Consider the following 21,124-nt stretch of genomic DNA (forward strand, 5'->3'; position numbering starts at 1 on the left):
CTCCACATGAGTAGCATGCATTGGAGAAAAATCTGGTCAGACCTTGTCCATCAGGGTCTTCAATATATTCGTTCATCATCGGTTCTTCTAGAATCTTCTTCTTGAGTGTTTCCTTCACTGCATCTTTCAGCTGCTTGACAACTTGTTGCACCTTGGGGTAAATGTGACACTGAGCTGGGTAGTGGGTGGTTCCTTCACACAAGAAACAAGTCACCTGACTAGTTGGGCATTCCGCAGCTGGGTGATTTTCTTCACAATGAGTGCATCCATCCGTGTGTTCTTCCTGGGTGTGTCATATTTCTCCACAGATCTTGCATGCACAAGTCTTCTCCTTCAGATTGTCATAGCACTTCCGAATGAGACGGGATCTTAACAGAGTCTTCTTGAATTCTTCCCAACTTTCTGCTCCACTAAATCCTTGTATGGCATGATGCATTTTCCACCAGATAGCAGCACTTTGTGTAAAGTACTAGAGAGTGTGTTTCACTTCATACTTCCTTGAGATCAAGTTGCTCCCGAAGTGGTTCTCCATGTTCTGAATCCATATTTCAGCCTCCAGCTGGGTCATTGGTCCAAAGATTACAAGTCCAGCTTCATACTCCATCTGGTAGGGTTGAGGTTTTGGGGATGAGACGGGTAAGAGAGGGAGAAAGATGCACGCAATACAAACAATATTTTTGAGAATAGATTTTATTTGTGGCCATCGGAAAACACACACCAATGACGGCTCACAAATCATCGTATCTAACGTGGGTATATAACGGGGGTTTGGATTCTAATGGTCATATAATTATTCCGACACTTCAGGGTCTTTGAATTCTTCGGGTCTTGGGAGTCTTCAATGGGTGTAGCTTCAATTCTTCAATTGCATGGTGAAATCCTCTTTACTTTGAAGTAGTACTCCGTTGATTCTTCATGAGGTCGAAGGGGTAAGGGGATTGTATAACTATTTGAGGTGAGAGAGAACATTTGATGAAATCAGAAGAGATCAGAAGTGAAAGGTGTTCCCGAAAATAAGATTTTTTTTTGAGAGATCCTATCCTAAGAAGTTTCTAGTTTCTAGGGTCACGTCCTACAGTCAACATGTGCTCTAAATACCATTTCTGTAGCGACCCGACTCAAGACGAGTCAAGCCTCTGTGTTTCTGTGCCATCCCTGGATCAGTATGCTGGCACACACAGTACATCAATATATATATCAAAGTGCAATCACATGTAAATAGCGTAAAACTGATATATACCTTAATTATCTCAGCGAAAGCGGTCAAGGGAGTGGAGTCTCAATAAACACCAACGGCAAGTTGAGTGTAGACCGTAACCCTGAATCATACTCTTACTCGTCGAAGAAATATATCTGCAACATAAGACGTTGCAGCCGTGTAGGTCAGCATATTGAATATGCCGGCAAGTCACATAAGAGAGGGGTAAAGTAATAATCAACTATCTCTACATGCATATCTGGTCGGTGGAGCTAAGTTTTGCACAAAGCCAGTTTTATCCTACAACAAGAGGGATTGAAAACAAAATGTTACTACAAGGTTTGTTGTTAACGAGATGGTTCCGCCAACCAGTTCTCGTACCCGAGTTGTCAATAGTTACCCTAATCAAATATATTTAATGGTGTTGAGAAATCCAGATAACTTCAGTTCCTTTGGCTCAAGTCGTCCATGATCATGGACACGGCTAATCGATTAGGTTTGAGTACTCTGCAGAGTTTTGCACACGTTCCCCACAAGATTTGATCGCCTCCGGGTTTGTCCTCGCCCTTCAGGGTGTTTGAAGACCGGATGATCAAAACATGGTCTTTCAACGGGTCCCTCTGAATCCGTGTCGGTGCCCATCCATTCCTACCGTTCGTCTACATCTGCTAGCACCGCCTGTCCAGAGTCGTCGCGTTGTCCAACCAAGCCAGAGCCCATAATGACTTGTGGCTGTGCAGGTAAGCCTTTGGTCTTGAAAATATCCGTCCGTCTCTTTGAGCCTGGGTGAAGCTTTCCGCAGGATGACATGGCCTCTCCAGCATCCCGGGCATCCACTGGGTTTTCCAGGGAGCCGATCAACCGTCCTTCACCCAGTGTTGCATTGCGTCCGAGGTCTTGAAAATCTTGTCTTAGTCCGGTCTTGATTATTATATCAACCTCGCATTCACTCGTGGTATTCACTCAACCGAAAATCCGTCTACTCAAGCATAGCAATTATAACAGTGTCGTCCCGGGGCCAAGTATCGGGGATGTTGTGTTCCTACCACATGATACTACAACTTACACTAAAGTTTCCAAGTACCTAGGCAGCATGCAAATTGGGCAAAGAAGGTGATCTACTATGCATTGAAATCATAGGTAAAATAACATGATCAAAGATGACTTGCCTGTGATGTTGACGAAGAAGAATTTCTCAAGAAAATAACTTGATAGACTACTCGTCACTCTCCGATGAAATCTATATAGCAAACATATCATTCACATAAGCACTCATTCTAGCAATCATTCTAGCAATCAAACAAAAGAGAGAGAGCGAATGAGAAACCGAAAGAAACTTCAAAATAGAACTAAAGAATCTTCTACTACGTCAACCACTAAATAGTTTTGTCTAACAGAAAATAATAACAAGGAACTAAGATATAAGTTTAACTAAGATAAAATAAAGTGTTTTTCACAAAACCTTTGAAAGTATTCCCAAACGGGATTTGAAACAACGGTGAAAACAATTGCACGTTACTACGGAGCTACCAGTGATACTCAAACAACTCTGAAATTGTTTCACATGAAATAATGAGTTAAAATACTCAAACAACTCGGAAATTGTTACCAGTGATACTTAAGATCACTAGTGATCAGTACCAAAAGGAATCAAATTAAAATATATTTTTAAACTCCTGGAATAGGCAAAACAGTGTTTAAACTAAATCTGCTCTAACTTATATTTCAAAACTTCAAACATAGGCAAATTATATGTTTTTAAAAACTACAGGAAATTTGTGAGCTACTGGAAAAGGAATCAATGTAATTGGACTTCGGGATAACAAGTTGTGGCCAAAACAAAATTGAAAGTTGCTGTTTTTGTAATTTTGACGGAAAAAACTGGAGATAACTAGTACTAACAAAGGGGTACACGTGTCCTGATGCTAGTGGTTGCGGTGGGTGTTTGTTGGAAACATAGGAGCAAACGGCCGAGGGCTAGCAAAACTGCTGGCTAAATTATAAGTGGGACTAAAAACCGCTGATTTTTTCTAATCTAACCGAACAGTTATATATGATCTAATCTACACCCTTGCCTAAAGATCTAAGGGCTACTAACAAAAAGGGAAAATACCCGAGAGGGGAAGGAGTTGCCTCGGCTGGGAGAGCTCTCCTCGTGGCTGGCAATGGCCGATGGTGGAGGGGGGGCTCCGGTGGGGAAGGGGGAGGGGTCGGCGAGGGTGGGGAAGGGGGCCGTAGGGTGGGGCTCTCGGCAGGGGGTGGGGAGGCGAGGTGGGGGTGGCTGTAGGTGGCGAGTTGGAGGTAAAACTGCTGGTTTGCTGCTGCTGCTGCTGGTTTCCAGGGAGGGGAGGGAGCAGCAGGGGGGCCGAAGGTGGTGATGGTGCTGGCGAGCCTGCAGGTGGGGAGGGAGGCGAGGTAGAGGGAGGGGGCCGAAGGGGAGGAGAAAACTGTTCGTGGGCTGCTCGTGGTGAAAATCTACTGGTAAAAACTACTGCTTGATGGTTGTAGAGGGAGCAGGCGAGGTGGGGAGTTGCTGGTGGTGTGGTGGCGTGGTGGAGGTACAAGGGGGGCGAGGTGGCGTGGTGGAGGTACAGGGGGCGAGGTGGAGGAAACTCCTGGCAAGTTTTTCCGGTGATAACTCCGGCGAGGGCGCGCGAGCTAGAGGCGAGGAGATGGGGTTTTCTCGGAAAAAATGGAGATAGGAGGGCGGTGGGAATTTATCGGCGGTCTCGGATGGCACCCGGAAGGAAGGAGGAGGGAGATCGGGAAGGAGGGGATTCCTTCCTCCATGGATGGAAGGTTTCTGTGTCACGTGGGAGAGACGAGGAACAAGAAGATCTCCTGGGCCAAATTTGGAAAGTGCTTAATGGGCCACCTAGAGTTTTCCTAATAAAAGTGATCTCCTTCCTATTTTCAAAACTAGGAAACTAAAACGTTAAAAAGGAAATCAAATCAATTCGGAATAAAGAGTTTTTATATACTAAAATTATCAGGAAAATAAAATATAGATGATGGGCATTTTTCCACGGCAAAAATAAAAACTTCAGAAAAAATTATTTTTCCAAAAATCCCTAAAAGCATTATTTCTTTTTGCAAATAATTTTCAAATGATCCTCTAAGTTTGAGGGTTCAAATAACATTCAAAATGCCCGGGTATTTGAGGGTCACGTTCCTCCGCTCTTTTCTGTTTGACAGAATGTATTTCCCGGCATTTCTTGCACGAAGAAAACGAATGGAAATGCAAAAATAATTCAATGCAAATATCTCCGTTCAAATTCTTTATAGTTGAAGAAGTCATGTCATCTTCTCTCCTTGCTTTTTAAAAGATTGAATTTGATTTCACCTGAGAAGGGGAAAGTCATTTTATTCCCTCTCATTCAAAAGTTTCGAAAAGTTTCAAATTTCACACAAGTTTCAGTCGCTTAGCAAACAAACAAACAATCAATCTAATAATTATATTAACATTCCAAAATTTATAATTTTGGGATGTTACATATTTATGTTGAGTACTTCTTATAAAGTGTGATGATTTTTCTTTCTATTCATGCAAAACAAAACAAAAGATCCCAAAGAGGACAAATGAGAGATAAAAAGAAAGAACCAAAGAGGCCACAAAATATATAAAAGAGAGAAAAAGAAACAGAAATAAAAAAGAGAGAAGGGGGCAACACTACTATTCCCTTTTGAAAGATCCACACTCGTACTCCATTACTATATTGGTACTACATAGAGATTATCATTCATGCATAACTATGTGGGGACCCTTACAGTATAGAACTTGGTTTGCATATTCCAATGACGAGCCTCCTCAAATGAGCTCTAGGTCTTCATGAGCAAGCAAGTTGGATGCACCCCCACTAGTTCCATTGGAGAGCTTACCTTAGCTCATATGTGCATCCGTTACATGGCAATCCCTACTCCTCACATCATATCTATCATTTGGCTTTCTCTCGCCTATGGTTGTCCTCATTGATATGAGTCTTTCACACCTTTTTGTCTTCCTTACCCATCATAATTCTATTTTCCATCCTAAGTGCCAACATAGCTTTCTCACGCTCATCCATTGCATGAGTGCTCAAAATTGAAAGGGAGAGGGTCATTTTGACTTGTGCCTGACAAGTGGTCTGGGGATGAGTCAAAATAAGATTCCAAAGGAGACTAAGTGTGAGGTTTAGTAGATTGAGTTCTCAATTAAAAAATATATTTTATCTCTGAACCCATCTCCCACTTCTTGCATGCAAACCCCATTTGGAGACATTCGAGTCACGGACAGCGAGAGCTCTTGCACCTTTATGTTCTTACTTTGCTAAATTCAATACTAGATATAGACTCTTGCTTGTTATTGTCTTGAACTGAATTGCATATCTCACTTGCTTTCCTTTGAAGTTAATATATGTGTGTTAGCATGTCACCACATAAATTATTGTGTTATCATTTATCTACTCGAGGACGAGCAGAAATTAAGCTTGGGGATGTTGATACATCCCAAACGTATCTATAATTTCTGCTTGTTCCATGATCTTTTGGGTGACATTGTTACATGTTTTGCTACACTTTTAAATCATTTTACACATATTTGGACTAACCTACTAACTCAGTGCACCCAATGCCAGTTTCTGTGTGCTGATGTCTTTTTTGCAAGGGCTTTTACCCAAATTTCCGAAGCCCGAAAAAATCCAGAAAAATATATAACAAAACCAGCGAAACAGAAGCTCAGGGATCAACGAAGGAGGGCCACAGGGGGGCCAGGGGCCTATCAGGCGGCCTGCTGGTGCGGCCAGGGCCCAGGCCTCTCCAGGAGGTCGCCAGGGTGGGTCCCACCTCCTCGTGTGCCCTCCTTTGGCCTATATTTAGACTTCCGTGAGGAAACCCTCGCATGCTTTGTGGAATTGTGAATTTCGCCATCGTTCCGCCACCACAGCGCTTCCAAGATCGAGAGCGTCACATACCTCTTCCCGGCACCCTGCCGGAGGGAGGATTGACCTCCGGGAGCTTCTCCACTGCCATGGATGCTTCCCGGATGTGCCGTGAGTAGTTTCCCTTGGACCATGAGTCCAAAACCAGTAGATATGTGATGTCTTCTCTCAAATCTTGTACTTAAATGATTAGTCCTTGTGAGCTGCCCTACATGATCAAGGCATCTATGTGATTCTCTTGATTTTGCTATGCTCGGATTGTTGGGATCCGATGGGTTATGAGATTATGTTCAGATTGTTATGAGTTATATATTTGATTATCCTTCTATATTATGTTCCTTAGTGATTCTTGCATGTTCTCCGTTGCTTTTTATTGCTTTGGCCAAGTAGTAGATCGTAACTCCAAGAGGGAGCATTATGCATGATTGTGGGTTCGGGCCCCTCGATGTCTAGCTTGAGTGATAGAAACATGAGGCTAGGGGTTGTGCTTGTTGCCACCAGGGAGAAAACAACGGTGCTTGTGACCACGATTGCAAGGATTGTTCACCTCATGCATAGTTCGTTATTACAGTTGTCCGTTGCTTTGGGTTTACACTTTGGGTGGGGCTCGCAACTTAATAGCACACAGATGTTCTGGATAGATATCTCAAGGTGGATGATTAGTAAGTAGATGCTGATAAATAAACGGTCTACTTGTCTTGGCGTACTGCCCATTACTATTGAACCTCATACTATCAAGGAGCATAATTAGCATTGTGGTGCGATCATAATTCTGTCAAATGCACAACTGTTTACCCTAGCATAGTTTTTTATCGTCTTTTGGGAGAGAGACATCTCTAGTGAACATCATATGACTCCAGTCCATATCACCATCATTGTTTACACCTCCATCATTTACCGCTTTCATTTACTTCTCCGTTGCAATCACTAGTAGCTTCCCGCTTGTGTTTTGATCCTTTGCAAACTAAAAGGCCGGAGAGATTGACAACCTCTCTGTACTCGTTGGGAGCAAAGTTATTTTTTGTGTGTGCAGGTCCATGTCTTATGCTGACCAGGACAGGGGATACCTACTTGTTGAGCCTAGGAGTCCTCCTGGTTCGATAAACCTTGCAGTCTTCGTGTAAGGGAAATTTGCTGCTGACTACATCTCCATCTTCCACTTGGGGTATCCAACGAGGGGCGAGAAGGATATACATCACCTCGTCATCACCCTCCTCCGCTCGCTAAAGTCGCCGACAGCCCAAGCTCTGCCCCTCTGTCGCGCAGCACTTTTGTCGTTGCAGCACTAGCGACTTGCTGACGAGAACAACATGTGCCAGCTGCCCATAGTCCCTCCCCTGAATCACCCTCCTGTTGTTGTTGCGCCCTGCTACCGCCCGTGTCACCCCTGAGCTTCGCCAAGATGTTGTCGCCTGCATTCTCATTTGGTGGCCGTCGTGGAACCGCCTTGATCGGCTATAAAAGGGACCCGAGCCCCTTGGACAGTTCAGCAGCCTCCCGGAGCCCGTAGCCATCTCCCCCTCCCCTCAATTCGGCCGTAGCCCCTCACCTTGCTTCACATTGGCCGCAACACCGCCGGCCGTCTCCGACCAAATCCCGGTAGCCCCAAGCCCCTCTCTTCTTCCCATTGCCATGATTAGCCCCCCTAAACCCACCAGGAACCATTCTCGTGCCCAAATCCATCCATGCGGGTTGTGGTGAAATTGTGAGTCCGCCGGAGCTCTCTGTCCACCATCATCACAGTTCTGCTCGCCCCCAAGCTCCCGTGCTAACCATGTGCCCCCCTAGAATATGGGGCCCTCCCTCTCGAGCACCCCGACGTGCTCAGCTCCGAGGATGGCGGCCATTACAACGGCAATCACCGTCGGCGTCCGTCCTCCCCTATGTCTAGTGCACGCGAGGGAGGAAAGAGAGGAACCCGACAAGCGGGCCCCACCTGTCAGCGAGTCAAGTGTTGGCCCATTGGCGCTTATCCCTCAGTGTGTCTTCCCCGTGAGAAAGCGCATCAGCGTGAGTACACCTTCACCTTTCGGTTTGTGTATTTTGACCGAAACATTTTCCTTTGTAAACTCTTTAAAAAACAAATTTGACGAGGATCTTTAACTCGCCACAATTTTTTAAATAAAATTCCAAATGGACTGATTCTTTTTCCTACCTATCTAAAATTTCCTCTGGTTTATTTACACATTTATTTCAAAAAAATCAAACAACTTTCATGTGCTGTTTTTGAAATTGTGTGTTAATTTAAATATTTTCAAAATAGGGATTTGGAGAGGGGAGACTTACCTCAAGATTTGGGGGTGCACACCACTCTACTCAAACTCCAAAGGCAAGCATCTTGAACTCTGATTGACATGAAGTTGTGTGATGTTTGTTGTGGTGCACTAATTACGTGATTTTGGATTATGTTGATACAAATCTCCCATACAATCATACCTTGCATGAGTGCATGTGATGGACATTTTTGTTGCTAAATATATGTGAGGCAATGGTGAGTGGGTACTACCTCATGCCTCGTATGCCTTCTTGGCCTGGACAACCTCCGAGGAAGGTGTGTCGTCGTGAATATGAGAACATGGGACTGACATCTCATGGGACGAGAGTGGTTAGTGAAGGCACCTCGGGGTGTGATGGTGGTAACCCTAAGGTATATCATTCTACAAATCGTGTGGTACTAACCCTTGCAAGAAAACTTAAACCTCCTAAGTCGACAGTAGATCGAGTCTTTTTAGTGTGTCACCTTACTTTTTGTACCTCCATAGGTCTTTCCGACAAGGAATATGGTCTAGTCGGTCGTAAACCTATTACCAGGTACACACCAAGTAGAGAGGCCGAGATGAAGGTATCCATGGCCCTGGACTAAATCCAGTCATTCGGTCAGGGGCATGGGTGTTTCCGGTCTGGGACCGAGAGTGAATGGCCCTTCCCTTGTAGCACGCGGTATAAATTTGATCCCATGCTAGTCGAGGTTGGAGTCTCCCCGTCTTATGGTTTTTCCATGGCAGCGTAGTCCTGGTGAGTGAGATCTTTGCGGTGGAAAAATGGGTGTGTTCTGGTTCTGAGTGTTTACATCTAAAATACCATACACGAGATTAGTTCGAGTGACTATTGAAACCCATGGACTCTGGGTAAAGAGTACACCCTCTACAGCGTCAAAAAACTATTCGAGTAGCCGTGTCCATGGTCAAGGACGACTGGTTGACTAGTCAAGTGTCGGTCTTAGTGTCGGTCTTCGGAGGCATGAAATTGGAAACATAATGATACAAACGAATCGGGATGATAAGTATTATTATTATTATTAACTCTGATTTGGACTAATCATATGAGGTATATGGAATTATTAGAGTATCCTTGGGACGGTTCTACCTCCTGGATACTCAGTGTTGATATTGTATAAGCCCTTTCTGTGGTGTCGCTTAGACACCCGACTGTGGCAACTGTTATTTCTTTCATGTGATCCCTTTAGGTGGTGCTCCACATGCCCGACTGTGGCATGTTAGTAATATTCCTTTGACAAGTCCCTTTATGCGGTGTCACTAAGATGCGCGACTGTGGCTTGTGTTACTTGTCCTTTCGAGGTGTCGACTCAGACGCCCGAACGACAAGCTTATAATTGATTATTTACCTTCCTTGTTTGTATATACAACATTGGTGGGAATGGTTTGTCTCCATGAATGCATCTATGAATTAATTCTTATGAGGGGGAGAGAGTAGGGGTTTTGGGGGATTATGGTTAGGAGGAGGCTTTTATACCCCTAGGGGTAGTGGGCCGATTTGGAGTCGGTTGGGCTGGCTGGGGCCGGCCCAATGGGGGTGGGGGGTTATTTTCTTTTTCATTTAATTTTATTTCAGTTGTTTTTTTTTTAGAACACCCCTTCTGAAAATTGTTGGATCTGACCCATTACTTATCTCGCAAAATTTTGCACTATCACCACAAGTTTTTGGGAGACCTTCAGAATTTATATAGAATTGATTTAATTCAAATGGCATTTGTTAATAATTCTTAGTCACTGTTTCAATTGTTTGGAGACACTATATTACTTGGAAAATTATTGGTTTTAAATTTATAAATACTTAGGAATTATTTGCAGCCTAAGCATGATTTTTAATTTAAAGTTTGCAAAACTATTAAATCAACTTTTGAAATGCATTCGAATCACAAAAGAATTTGTATCAGAGTTGATCCCAACCATGATCAAAACTGGATTAGCAAAAGCATTAGCTTAATCTTGGCCATCATTGTAGCTTAATTACAATGATAACTGTAGTATAATCCGGGGATGTCACAACTCTCCCCTACTACAAGAAATTCTCGTCCCGAGAATTAAGAGTAGAAGGAAAGAGCTCGGGGTATTCATCGTGAAGATGATCCTCTCGTTCCCAAGTGGCTTCATCTTCAGAATGATTTGACCAATGCACTTTAAGGAACTTGGTGACCTTGCAACGAGTTTGACGTCCAGTTTGATCGAGAATGCGAACTGTATGCTCTTTATAAGAGAGGTCTTGTTGCAGCTCAAGCATATCATGATCCACTGCTCAAACAGGATCTATGAAGCAGCGGCGAAGCTGACACATTGGTAAGACATCGTGAACCTGAGAAAGGTTTGCCGGTAGTTCTAATTGATAAGCTACTTTTCCGTGCCTTTCGAGAACAGTGAATGGACCAATATAGCGAGGAGCTAACTTGCCCTTGATCCCAAAATGGTGTGCACCTCTCATTGGTGTGACTCGAATATAAGCCTTTTCGTCAGGTTGATAGACCATATATTGATGATGACGGTCGTACTGACTTTTCTGACGAGACTAAGCGGCCTTCAGATTCTCATGAATAATGCGGACTTGATCTTTGGCATGCTGGATAATATCCGGACCGAAGAGTGATCGCTTCCCAGTTTCTGACCAATTCAGAGGAGTTCGACACCTTCGTCCATACAGTACTTCGAAAGGGGCCATCTTCAGACTAGCTTGATAGCTATTGTTGTAGGAGAACTCAGCATATGGGAGAGATTCCTCCCATTTCGTATTGAAAGAAATGAAACAAGCTCGAAGCATGTCTTCGAGAATTTTCTTGACTCGTTCAACTTGTCCCTAGGATTGAGGGTAAAATTTGGTGCTAAAGGACAGATGAGTCCCCGTAGCCTTGTGAAAACTTTCCCTGAATTTTGAAGTGAACAAGCTGCCACGGTCCGAGTTGATTACCAAACAAATACCGTGAAGTGAGACAATTCTGGACATATAAAGATCTGCCAGCGGACTAGTAGTAATTGTTTCTTTGACGGCGAGAAAATGTGCAACTTTGTACAGTCGGTCAATGATGACAAGAATGGCATCATTACCTTTCTGAGATCTGGGAAAACCAGTGACAAAGTCCATTTTAACATGGTCCCATTTCCATTCAGGAATAGAGATTGGTTACAGAGTTCCAGCACGCTTCTATTATTCTGCTCTTATTCGCCGGCAAATATCACATTATGCAACATAGCGTGCAATGTCTTATTTCATATTATACCACCAGGATCTTTGACGGATGTCTTGGTACATCTTGGTACTACCCGGATGTATAGACAACGGTGTGTCGTGAGCTTCTTTCATCACCCTTCCGGTCATTCTAAGGTTTTCCCTCTTATGTGGTATGTAAAGACGACCCTTTAAGTACAAGGCGCCATCATCAGCAAGAATGAAGCAAGAGGGTTTACCATCTGCAAGGTAGATCTTAATCTAATCAACTTTAGGGTCAAATAACTAAATACATTTGATGTTGCTCACGAGATTTGGTTCAACAACCAGGTTACTGAGGGAACCGTGATTAACAGCACGGAGGTTCATCTTGCGAAACTCTTCAGGGGGGGAACAAGGTAACCCTAAGGAACAATATGTAGGTTCACCTTAGTGAATTCTTCTTGCAGACGGTCATGAAACTTATGAACCTGGAGGTGGTTGCAGTATGACTTGCGACTCAAGGCATCAGCCATTACATTAGCCTTGTCGGGGGTATAAGATATACCACAATCAAAATCTGCTATACGCTCCATCCATCTGTGTTGACGTAGATTCAGATCCGGCTGAGTGAACATGTACTTCGGGCTTTGATGATCAGTGTAGATCTCATAATGATTACCAAGATGGTAATGCCGCCACTCTTTAATCAATGTACTACTATAGCAAGCTCGAGGTCATGAACTGGATAGTTCTCTTCATGAGCACGTAGCTCACGAGAGGCATAAGCAACCCACCTTGCAATCTTGCATCAGGATACAACCTATCCCTTGATGAGAAGCGTCACAATAAATGATGAAATCCTTCTTAGTATCTGGAGGAGCAAGTACTAGAGCACATGTCAGTTTTTCCTTGAGTGCTTGGAAACTTTCCTGACATTTATCACTCCACTCATACTTAAAACCTTTTTGAAGCAGATTGGTTAAGGGCTTTGCAATCTTGGAGAAGTTCTTGATGAATCGACGGCAATAGCTAGCGAGTCCGAGAAAACTTCTGACTTGCTTGACATTCTCCGGGGGAGTCCATTCAAGAATAGCTTGAACTCGTTCGGGGTTGACCACAGTACCATCCTTAGAGATCACATGACCAAGGTATGTCACTTCATCCAGCCAAAATTCACATTTGGAATACTCCGCATAGAGTTGATGCTCCCAAAGCTTCTCTAGTACAAGAGGAAGATGTTCGACATGTTCTTCTTTATTCTTTGAATATACCAGAATATCATCGAGATATACCATGAGGTAGTCCATGAATATATAATTCCTCAATCGAGAGAAGGTTGTCGGGGCATTGGTCAAGCCGAAGGACATGACGGTGTACTCGTATGAACCATATCAAGTAACGAAGGCGGTCTTGGGGATGTCCTCTTCAGGAACACAGATATGGTGGTATCCCAACCTCAAGTCGAGTTTAGAGAAGACTAAGGAACCAGCAAGTTGATCATACAGATTATTTATCCGAGGAAGAGGATATTTGTTTTGAATGGTGGCTTGATTCATAGGATGGTAATCTTGAACCAAACGATTTATTCCATCCTTCTTCGAAACAAAGAGAGAAGGTGCTCTCCAAGCAGAGGAACTAGGGCAAATGAAACCCACACGAAGCGAATTGTAAAATTCTTGGTTAAGTTCAAGGACCTCATGTGGTGGCATTCTATAAGGATGCTTGGCGATAAGATTGGTACCTGGTACCAAGTCGATTACAAACTCGACACCTCGAGCACGGGGAATCCCCGGAAGTTCTTCTGGAAAGACATCTTGGAATTCTCGAATAATTGGAATGTTTTCGATCCCTTCAAGAGGCGACGCATTTAATGCATTCAAGGCATATAGCCGTGAATCAGCATCTCGAATGAGATGAGCATGGTAGGTTATTAACTCATTTGAAGGGTGTAGGAGGTGGACGGTTTTGGTGGCACAAACGATTGAAGCCATATGATGTTTCAACCACTCCATTCCCAGTATGAGGTCAATGTTGTAAGAATTAAATAACATGGGAGAGGCAAGGAATTCCAATCCTTCAATTTCAACGGGGACATTGGGGCAGACCATGGAGGGTCGACATTGGCCCGCGGGGGTGTTTACCACTATCGGGATGTTCATCTCATCATACTTAATGCCATGCATGAATGAAAAAATTTCCGACATGAAGGAATGTGATGCTCCTGTATCAAACAATACAGAAGCAGGTACTGAGTTAACGAGAAGTGTACCCATAACGGCAGCAGGCTGGTCTTGAGCTTGACCCCATATCAATGTTGTTGGCCTGACCGCAAACATAAGCAGGCTTGGCATTGTTGTTGCGGTTCTGACTGTTACCACTACCAGTTGAGGGAAGTGCCAGCTGGATTGGATTCCGCCTGCAGTCTCTAGCACGGTGACTTGGATGACAACACTTGAAGCACAGCCCGTCTTCAGGATAGGAAGGAGGAACTCAAGGCGGCGGAGCTGGAAGCCTCGGCTGCCTAGGCAATGGAGGAGGCAGATGAGGTGTAGCATAGGACGGCCTTGGAGTAGGAGCAGGTGCATGATACATGTTGTGGGTAATCCAGATCTTTCGCTTCTTTGCAGATGAGCCCGAAGATGAACTCATGTCCCGATTGTGCTTGCTGCTATTCTTGTATTCCTGCAGACCAGTTTCAACTTGAATGGCCTTGTTCACCAAAGTGGAGAAATCAGCATAGTCCTAAACAAGGAGTGTCAGCTTGATGTCAGGGTGGAGGCCAAAACAGAACTTCTCCTGTCTGCGTGCATCAGTTGCAAGGTCTTCTTCAGCATAGCAGGATAAGTCAAGAAATTCCCACTGATAAGCATCCACAGTTTTGTTGCCCTGGGCAAGGTTGCAAAACTCACGCTTCTTCCGATCCATGATTCCGTGAGGAATGTAGCGAGCATGGAAGGCAGCCTGGAACTCCGTCCATGTGAGGACAATTCCAGCGGGCTGAGAGTGCCTGTGACTGTCCCACCATTGAGCAGCGGGACCCTTCAGAAAGTAAGCTACAAAGTTGACATAGCTCGTGAGGGGCACATTGACAGACTCCAACTCATAATCAATGTCACAGAGCTAGTCATCAGCATCAAGAGGCTGAGTTGAGCTCCCCTTAATCGCAGGGTTGAGGCGACAGAAGTCTTGCAGGGTCACGCCTTGCTCTTGATTCATGTTGGGCCTTGGGAACTGGTCTATGAGCCCTTGCATAAACTGGCGGTTCAGTTCAAACTGTTGGATGATCCCAACCATATATTCAGGAGGCGATGGTGGTGGATCGTTTGCGGCACCACGCGGGCGGCTAGCTAGTCTAACCATCCTGCTAAAATTTAACAGGGGTAGTTTAGCATAAAGTAATTGCACGGGTATGTAGTCATTCATGAAGTAATCAAGCATGAGGATAGGAAATGCGATAGATACTTCATAGTAGTCAAGCTTGACATACAGACCCATACACACCATCGATTACAAATTCCAAATTTGACGATAACCTGGATTCACTAGGCGATAACCTGGACTCACTAGGCGGCACGCACGCACGTGGTGGAGGGATACAACAACGAGACATAATGATAATGCTACATCCAGCATCGGAGAAAACGGCTAAATCCAGGTAGCTCGCGATGACCCTGAAATGGGAACCTAGGGGCGGGATTCTGCATCCCGTGACAACTCATGTGCTCGTACCGCATCAATTCAGGGAGCAGAGGTCCAAGTGTAGGGGTACAACCTCCAAAAGCACGCCACTCAAGGCCTAGTGGTGGCTCTGTCCTGCGCGGGTGGAGGATGAACTCAGGGTGGATCCTCGTGTTGACTGTTGGTTGCAGCTGTGTCAATGCGCCATAAAGACGGGTACGTGTGGCGTACAACTCCACGATCTGAGATTGGAAGGCATGATCCAGCGCCTCAATGTACTGCACCAGAACATGTTGGTCGAAGCGACGACTCACGTAGGGGGTACAAACACCTATGTAGGATCGGTCATTGCGCTCCCGAACGCGAGCAGTGTAGGCAGGGAGATTAGATCCAGTCTCATCACCAGCAGGAGCATACGGGATGTATCTGAGTGCAATCTCTCTAGGCGAGGGTGCACTTCACACAGGCGGCTGATAGTGATATAGGCAGCATCGTGGACGGCCATATCGATCGTCAACCCAACACCGCAAAAGGTGTGGAGGTCGTTGGTGGAGATGTTCGTCCGATCGAAGATGCGAACCTCAGCCTGTTACTGGCACTGGTTGAACTCACAGAACTCCTCATACACAGTGTACTCGGGGTACCACCGATATCCCAACTTGGTCAAGAAGTTGACCATAATGGCCGGGAACCCAGTCGCATCAACAGCCATAGTCAGGTGTACGATTTGTACTGCGGGACGCATCTGAAAAGGAAGATTAAAGGATGTCAAATGACAGTGTGTGTAATATATTATCAGAACAACAGCAGTAGATAATCCAGCTCTATGGGTCGATGTGATTACGAGAACCTAATGTTAGAGTTAGCAAAACCTTTAACCCAAAAAAGAAGAGAGATTATAACCGAGAGTATAGAAGAGGAGTAAAAGATACTAAAACCAACCGATTGAGATGTGGGCCCTTAACCCACACAACAATGTTAGTAAAGTTTTTTTCAAATACTATACTCAACTTCGGCCAAGGAGTTGGAAAGGGGGCTACCTACATGTAATCGGCTCTGATACCAACTTGTGACGCCCTCTTTTTGATCGTACGCTAATTATACACGCAAATGCGTACGACCAAGCTCAAGGACTCACGAGAAGATATCACAACACAACTCTAGACACAAATAAAAACATACAAGCTTCCTATTACAAGCCAAGGGCCTCGAGGGCTAGAATACAGAAGCTCGACAAACACACGAGTCAGACGAAGCAACAAATATCTGAGTACAAACATAAAACAAGGAAATGCCTTAGACAAGGCTAGCACAAAAGATAGATCGATCAAACGAGGCGAGGCCTCCTGTCTGCGAACCTCCTAAACTACTCCTGGTCTTCAGTGACCTCTATGTAGTAGTAGGAACCGTCGGGATAGCAGTCGTCATCGGCGAGATACGCCATCTCATGGGTTCCATCATCTCGTCACAACAATAGTATCAAGGGGAAAAGGGGGAGCAAAGCAGTTGTGAGTACTCATCCAAAGTACTCGCAAGACTGACATCAGAACTATGCTAAGTATGCATCAGTATCAAAGGGAAGGGGTTATATGTGGGCTCACTGCAGCAATGCAAGAATAGAGAGAGGGGACTAGTCCTATCGAAGACTAGCATGTTCAACGCCTTGCAGCAATAGACGACAGTAGAGCGAACAACACAATTATATAGTCATATTGTTGTAGCAATATTAATTAAGGTCACGCCCAAAGATTCTTCCTCGACTCCCTGCGAGAAAGCAAGCCTGGAGCAAACATTCTAGTTAAGTAACAGTTCAAGTTGTATAAGATTGGGGCACAACTCCAAGCCGTCCTGTAACCATGGACATGGCTATCCGAATAGTTAATTTTCATCCCTACAGGGGTGCACCATCTTACCCATCACACTCGATAGACTATGGTCGGACACACTTTCCAGGGGCATGCCCAGCCTCGGAACATCAACACGTCGCAGCCCTACCTAGGCTCAACCGAGAATCCAGCTCACCGGTCTAAATCCTAAGCTCACAGGGGTCATGGGCCCATCACCATTTGTGCTCTTGCACGATGCGAGGGCGATCGATGTCAGTCCTCGCACCTCTTATACAAGAATGATGCTTATCTGAACCACCCGGGCGCATGCCGCTCCATTGCTGATGTCTGAAGAGCTTCGGCTGATACCACGATGTCGAGTACCCATAACTTCTACCACGTGAAGGTGAGTGCAAAAAGGTCTACAACCAACCTAGATCAAATACCCAAATCCATTAGCATCTTAAGTAACACATCATCACATCCACGTGGGAATACACCCGCAACACACCGTTCATGTTCCCAGTAGCGCGGTCAAGTAATTGTGTGGTTGTAACACAAGAGGGATCTGAGGTATCACCCTCGATGGATTCCAACGATGTAACCATCAAGGTGACCAGCGGGGAATCACCCTCGATGGACCACACTTGATGGGTTCCATGACAGAGTCGTTATCGGAGGTGGTGAAGGAGGAATTACACTTCGAGAACCACCGTCGGTCAACTACACTATAGAGCTAACATCGGAGTACGTAACGAGGTGTCACCCTTGGTACTCAATAGTAGCTCTGCGGTGTCGTACAACTAAGGGGGTGTGAGGTGTGACGGGTCATGGCTCGTCGATCGATTGATCGAGACTTCAATGATAAAGCGGGGGCAACTGGGCTAATGGGTCAAAAGGAGATCACTGCTCCACCTATACTAAGTAGTTTAAAGTGCGATACAGTAAGGTAGCAGTTCATAAAAAATAGACTATGCAGCAGATATAAGAGCTAACTACAACAGTAGCAAAATCTAATGCAAGCATGAGGGAGAAAGAAATAGGCTATATAGGAATGATCAAAGGGATTTGCTTGCCTTGTTGCTCTGCAGCAAAGGATGGTCATCAAGATGGTAGTCATACTCGGTAGCAGCGTTAGTCTCAGGGTCTACCAGATAGAATAGGGGGAAGAAACAGTAAATATAAAAGCATAGATGCAGCATGATGCATGACATGGCAATATGCAGGGCTAGGCATGAGCTAACACAGTATCACCCGTCATAGACCGATCGGGAAAATATCTGACGATATTTCCCAGGTCTCTGGCTACTACCGGACACGCTAAACGGATGGAAAAGTTCCATGTTCACTATGATAGATAGAGACGCGTGACACACGAACGGATAGCGTATCCACGTTTGTCTCGTTTTTTGATCAACTTTCATGTATAAAATATTTTCATCCGGATTACGAATTATTTTATATTATTTTTAAAGTGTTATTAATTATTTAGGAATTAAATAGATTTAATTAAAATCAATAATTAGTTATGACATCAGCATTATGTCATGCTGACATGAGCAGTCAACGGTGGGGGTTGACTAGTCAATTTGACTAGTATGCCCCACCTGTCATAGACACATTTTAATTAGGTTTAATTAACATTAATTAGATTTAATTAGGAGGGTTGGACCCACCTCTCATTCTCTATTCAATTAAATTAATTTAAGAGATTCTAATTTACTTAGCTTAGGTTTAATTAACCTATTAATCATCCAAATTAATGACCCTAATTAAATACTTTAATTAAGTTAGAGAAAATTAAATTAGGGATTTAATTAATCATTAATTAACTAATTAACCAATTAAATAAATTATTTTAATTATTAGTTTTAGTTCCTCTTTTTTTAATCTTACTTAAGGGCCTTGGGCCCCGTTGTCACCGTCACATGGAGGGAGGGGGTTAGTGGGGGGGGGCTAATCCCTTACTAAACCAATCAGAGGCACGAGGGGGTTGGGCACACACGGCTCACAGGGGAGACGATGGCCATGGCTAGGGGGCACGTGGTGGGGTGGCCGAGGCATGCATTGGTCGAAGGGCAGGCGAGGCCAGTTGGGGAGGCGTGGCGGTGCGGCGGGATGGTGCAGAGAGTGAGGGCGAGCCGGGGCGTGGGGCTGGTGCGATCGCAAGGGGAGGTCACGGGAAGGCGCGTAGCGGCCGGGGGCGCACGGGGCCGCTGTGGAGCACGCCGGCTGGAGGGGGAGGAGAGGCAGCGTCGGGGCCTCACCGGCGGTGAAGGGCAGGGGTGGCAAGGCTAGGTGAGGGCCGACGGGGAAGGGGCGAGGGAGGTGCATGACGCGGAGAAGGTGGTCGGAGGGGGCGCCGGAGGCCGGCGGCGGCCGGCGGGGCCGCGAGAGCAAGGCCGGTCGAGGTGTTGGGTCGGGAGCGAGGGGAGGTGCTGCCAGGGAGAGGGGCTCGTGGGGTGAGGGGGAGAGAGTGTGTGGGGGTGGATTAGGGTTAGGTGGGGGCTTTTGTACCCCTAGGGGTATCGTGGGCCGGTTGGGCTGGTTGGGGCCAGCCCAATGGAGGTGGGGGGCTTCTTTTTTTCATTTAATTTTATTTTAGTTGTTTTATTTATTTGTTTAAAAAAATTCCTTTTGAAAATTGGTGGATCTGATCCATTACTTATGTGGCAAAATTTAGCACTATGAGGAGAAGTTTTTGGGAGACCTTTAGAATTTATTTAGAATTGATTTAGTTTAAATGACATTTATTAATAATTCTTAGTCACTGTTTTAATTGTTTTGAGACACTAAAATACTTGTAAAAATATATGTTTCAGCTTTACAAATACATAGGAATTATTTGCAACCTAAGCATGATTTTTAATTTAAAATTTGAAAACTTTTAAACCAGCTTTTGAAATGAATTCGAATTGCAAAAGAATTTGAAACATAGTTGATCCAAACCGTGATCGTACCTGGATTAGCAAAAGCATTAGCTTAATCTTGGCCATCACTGTAGCTTAGTTACAATAATTACCGTGGCATACTCCGGGGATGTGAGAGTAGCCCGGGAAAACCCCGCGAAAACATGATGTTTCGAGTTATTTATATACATATAGGTATGCTATTATAGTATTAATCCCCCAAAATAATTGTTTTATTATTTATAATACAAAAAATAGGCATTTTTCCGTGCTACAGGCCGGGCCAGCTGGGGCTCTGGATTTTGGGGTCGGCCTTTTTGAAACCCGGCCGAGGAATGCCAATTCTCGACTGCATGAGAGGCTCATGGGCTCGATCGGCTCTTGGTGGATAGGTGTTGCACCGACATATAGTCTAATCAGGGAACACACATAAATGATTGATGTACAAGCTCAAAAACTTTCCGATTCCAATTTGACCTGCATTGAAAGAAACAAAAAAGGACAAAATGAGACATTTATAGTGTCAAATTAGTATTCACCCAAAGATGCCACTATTAACATTTGAATTTGTCTTTTTTGAATCTCTAAATGTACATCGAGTTTTGAGTTGGCGTACTTGGGTCACAGATTGACTATAGAGATTGTTCAATAAAGGGAGCACATTAAGATCCAAAAGTGAGGCAAAAAGGAAAGAGCTCCCGGTTTTGGGTTCTCTTTTTGACGGCAAAATTTTCTCCTTTCTTCACTCAGCACAGTTGCATCGTTTACAAGGAACGGGATCATCTCATCCGGAGGCGACTCCATCTAGATACTTTGTAATGCCCCGAACATACCCGCCGGTGGTCGTTACTCTGGGCAGGATCTAGACTGGCCCCACATATCAATACTAGTCTTTTCTGCGCACTTTGTCCTCACTCATGTGCATCCGGGATCAACTTCCCGGTCGGTCACTCATCCTAGAACTACTCCAAGCCGAGCACGCTTAACCTAGGAGTTCTGTTTGAATGGGCTCCCGGAAAAGAAGGAATTCCTTATTGATATGAGTAGTCTATCATCCCTAATATGCCAGGCTATCACATAATCCCACACACAGTTTCAAATAGGTGATTAATTTATTTGCTCCAAAAATCAGTTATATATTTTATTTTATTAGGTCAT

This window comes from Hordeum vulgare, chromosome 5H (genome assembly GCF_904849725.1).
Source record: "Hordeum vulgare subsp. vulgare chromosome 5H, MorexV3_pseudomolecules_assembly, whole genome shotgun sequence".
In the NCBI taxonomy this organism is placed as follows: Eukaryota; Viridiplantae; Streptophyta; class Magnoliopsida; order Poales; family Poaceae; genus Hordeum; species Hordeum vulgare.